At 44.4% G+C, this 4534-nt stretch overlaps 1 non-coding gene across 1 annotated transcript; it reads left to right on the top strand.

Moving 5' to 3' along the window:
* Positions 1-3396: 3396 nt before the first annotated feature.
* On the top strand, positions 3397-3540 carry LOC114816866. Its single transcript, XR_003764670.1, has one exon. It is a non-coding gene; the product is annotated as a small nucleolar RNA SNORA7 (small nucleolar RNA).
* The last annotated feature ends 994 nt before the right edge of the window (positions 3541-4534 follow it).

Here is a 4534-nt window from a genome sequence, read left to right as displayed (position 1 = left end):
TCGGAAGATCCGGAAAGCCCCCTTTTCTCCTCTTCTCCCACCCACTGCCCTGGGCAGCCCTGTGGCTAGGATCAACTTCCAACCCACAGTGTAGATTGACGGTTGGGGGGCGTGTTAGCAAGACCATAAACGGACTGGAGCCAGACTCCCCTGCCAAGAGTCCTTTGGAATATTCTGGAAGAGGATTGGTTTTTGCCCAGCAGGGGCCGGAGCTGATCTCCAGCAGAAGCTGAGCTAGGGAAGTTTTTCAGCTGGGAAAGATGCTGCCCCTCTGACTTCTGTCCTGAGATCCAGCTAGAACCATTTGCATCCGGGAATGCCTTTTTCTGCTGAGAATCTAGAGCTGAAGTAAAAAAAGTTTAATGTGGGTTAAATTTCAGCATGAGCATAATTTGCAGATTCACTTAAAGCCAGTTTCTCAGTTTTCCCCCGGCAGAACTCTCAGCCAACCAGCACATGGCAAATCCCAGACAGATCTCGAAGTTGGCTGCCATCCTTTACCCTTCAAGAACTATAAATACTATCTTGCAAACCTCTCCATTAGTATGTCTGTAATGATCTTCTCTTTTGTGCTACGAGTTAAATCCTGTTTTCCATCTTGCCTGATTTGAGGATTTGGTTTAATTCTGGTCAAATTTTAAATCGCTTCCCTTGATATCTTTCGATACAGGACAGCTAGTTTTGGTCCTGGTTTATGACTATACAGCAACACAATCCCAAACTTGATACAAGGAAATGAAAACTTCTTTAGAACCTTGGAAAAACCACGTGACTGAGTGGATAGAGCATGGGCTGGGAGTCAGAAGGACCTGGGTTCCAAACCCAGCTTTGCCACTTGTCTGCTTTATAATCTTGGGTAAGTCATTTAACTTCTCTATGCCTCAGCTACCTCATCTGTAAAATGGGAATGAGGACTGTGAGCCGCTCGTGCCAGGAACCAACAGCCCTGGATCACCTCCACAATCTGCCTCCTTCGCTCTTGCTCACAAGCTGCAAAATCTAGATATCAGGCTGACTTTGCCCACTTCAAGTTTATCCTTGCATGCTTTAAAACTGCCCTCTCCTCTGCCTGGAAAAATTATTTCTCCACCCTTATTGACACCCATGCCCATCACCCTCACCAGTTGTTCCAGACGTTCAACTCCCTCCCCAAATCCCCAATGGCCTAGCCACCTATTTTATTGAGAAAATTGACACTATCAAGCGTGATCTCCCTAAAATCTCCCCTATCCCTTCCCAGCCCCTCCCCCGACCTGTCCCTTTTCCAAGTATCTCTAGAGGAGACACTTCTCTCAAAATCCACCTTTTCCACCCGCACAACCAACCCCATTCCTTCACACCTTATCAAAACACTTGCCCTTCCCTTCTTCCCTTAGTCATCTTCAACTGTTTGCTCTCCAATGACTTCTTCCCACTGCTTTCAAACATGTCCATGTTTACCCCAGCACTTGTAGAGTGCCTAACACAAATTAAGAACTTAACAAATACCATAAAACAACAGAGTGTTGTTAGACCACAAACAACCCTCTTCTGTATTATCCCATCACCCCTTTTCCTCCATTTCTCCATTCCCAGTTTAAGCCCACACATCTAGCCTCAAGTGCTACCTTCTGCTCCTTTTGGTTTATTCATTCAATCAATCAGTGGCATTCTGGGGGCACTTAGTATGTTTGGAGCACTGTTCTAAGCATTTGAGAGAGTACAGTATGAGAGAAATTAGCAGACACATTCCCTTTCCATAATGATCTTACAGTCTAGAGAAGCAGCAAGAAGGAGAACGTTTCCCAAATATTAATCAGCTCAGGTCACTCAAAGGCTAGACGATGGAGGTCGTCTCAACTCCTACTCCCCTGCAGCAAACTGAGACCCCTCTGCTGCTCTGGGTGGAGGCATTATGATGACAACACCGCAATGATGCCATCAGGCAGAATCACATGTCTGGAAGTCTGTTGTAGGCGTGGAACATGTCTACCAACTCTGTTGAACTGCACTCTCCCAAGCGCTTATTATAGTGTTCTACCCAGTAAGCGCTCAATAAATACCACCGATGATGATGATAATCCCCTGAGTCGTGGCTCAAGTGAGGAGCCTCGCAATCTTCAGTTAACGTGGCCCTGGTCTTACCTTCACATTTTGACTAGTTTCTAATAATAATAATAATGTTGGTATTTGTTAAGCACTTATTATGTGCCGAGCACTGTTCTAAGCACTGAGGTAATAATAATAATGTTGGTATTTGTTAAGTGCTTACTATGTGCAGAGCACTGTTCTAAGCGCTGGGGTAGACACAGGGTAATCAGGTTGTCCCACGTAAAGCTCACAGTCTTCATCCTCATTTTACAGATGAGGTAACTGAGGCACAGAGAAGCTAAGTGACTTGCCCACAGTCACACAGCTGAGAAGTGGCAGAGCCGGGATTTGAACCCATGACCTCAGACTCCCAAGCCCGGGTTCGATACAGGGTAATCAGGTTGTCCCACATGAAGCTCACAGTCTTAATCCCCATTTTACAGATGAGGTGACTGAGGCATGGAGAAGTGAAGTGACTTGCCCATAGTCACACAGCTGACAGGTGGCGGAGCTAGGATTAGAAGCTGTGATCTTTGACTCCTAAGCCCATGATCTTTCCACTGAGCCACGCTGCTTCTGAATGCTATGCTATTCTACGCAATTCTATGCTTTGAAAAGCCTCTTCCAGCAGGGCAGGTTCAAATTAAATCAAATGCAGAGGACAAATCCAGTCAAATTCTCACAGGGGCCAAATAATAGCTCAGCAAATAACGATTCATGAGTAAGTCTGTCATTTTCTTTCAGAAGGTCTGGGAGAGGCGGTCACTGAGAGCAAGCAAATCTGCATTCACTAGCGTAACAAGGGCTAGCCACTAGAAAAATTTACCATTTTACCACTTTATTTTGAGATGCCTTTTCTTGGGGGTTTAATTTTTTTTTCCCATTAACACTTGCCAACCTGAAACATAAGTCTTGGCAAGTTGAGCAAGGAGAGTATGGGCCCACAGCAGCAGTAAACGAAATCCCCAACAACGATATTATGTGAAACGGCGGTGTGCGTGATGGTGGGAAAAGACTTTAAAGGATGTTTCCTTGATGACTGCAGTTGGAAACAGGGTTTTCAATTTGAAATGAAACTGTGGATTTCCTAAACATCCGTTTTGCTAACACCAAAATATGAATGTACTAAATATGAGATCTGATCACATTTCGCCCAAATCAGGGCGGAATAATTCTCAACTTTCTTTATCAGGCGGAGCCAAGACCATTGTTCTTAATTATGCCATGTAAGAACCTTCCTTCCCTATTTGATACTTTCAAAATTTACACAGGACACTGCCCTCCCTTTCCAGGTAGGAAACGATTAAGGCTCTGCAAACTCAGTATCACCTCTCAGGGTCGCACCTGGAGAGTTTCCATTACTCTACCAGTCTCGACTATGGGAGGGAGGTGTCAAGCAGAGGCCTGCCCATTCCATTCCATTCCTAGCTTGGGCAGTGGCTAGCGAGTGGAAGGCAATCTGCTACAAGTCAAAACTCACCTGTGCCGGGCAGCAGTGGCAAGGGAGAGAGTCGAGGGCAGGGCCTCAAGTTTACTGTGCAGAAGGAGGTGATGGTAAACAGCTTCCGTATTTTTATCAAGAAAACTCTACGGATGCACTACCAGAGCGATTGCAGATGGAGGTGGTGCATTCTGGGAGAGATGTGTCTATGGCATAGCTATGGGTCGGACACGACTCAACAGCATAAGACAACGATCACAACAAACCCTATCCAGAACTTGGGGTTAGAGTGCCATGAATCTTCTTTCTGACTTTTGAAACTGCTCGAGGCATTTTCTTTTTCAAATAAAACTGTACAATTGTTCCAGGAGAGATAAACTTCTTTTAATTTTATATTCATTCATTCTTTCGTTCAGTAGTATTTTTTGAGTGCTTACTGTGTGCAGAGCACCGTCTTGAGTGCTTGGAAAGTACAATTCATCTGGTTAAGCTAAACGAGAAAGACTATTCTTGATAAATACTTTCCAAGTAGTACTTTGAGATAAACTGTGATGTGTCTATGTGTTTAAATATTTTACAAGTAATTATTGAAAATAAATCACATGGCTCTCTTACAACGTGAGGGTTGCAGTTAATAATAATAATGGTATTTGTTAAACGCTTACTCTGTGCCAGGCACTCTTCTAAGCACTGGGGTAGATCCAAGGTAATCAGGTTGTCCCATGGGGGTCTCACAGTCTTAATCCACATTTTACAGATGAGGTAATTGAAGCCCAGAGAAGTGAAGTGTCTTGCTCAAAGTCACAAAGCTGACAAGTGGTGGAACCCACGACCTCTGACTCCCAAGCCCGTGCTCTTTCCACTAAACCATGCTGCAGTTCTTGCTGAACCTGGGGTTATGGAAAAAATAACTTTAGAGTAACCATTATTTCAATGGGAATTAATGGTTTATGGCTAGGTAGTTCAAAGATCGTGCCAGAACTGACGTACAAACTCCTATATTGTTATGTCAACCACTATAAG

This window comes from Ornithorhynchus anatinus, chromosome 14, assembly GCF_004115215.2.
Source record: "Ornithorhynchus anatinus isolate Pmale09 chromosome 14, mOrnAna1.pri.v4, whole genome shotgun sequence".
In the NCBI taxonomy this organism is placed as follows: Eukaryota; Metazoa; Chordata; class Mammalia; order Monotremata; family Ornithorhynchidae; genus Ornithorhynchus; species Ornithorhynchus anatinus.
Note: the sequence above shows the minus strand (reverse complement) of the source record. Positions and strands in the feature narration are given on the sequence as shown.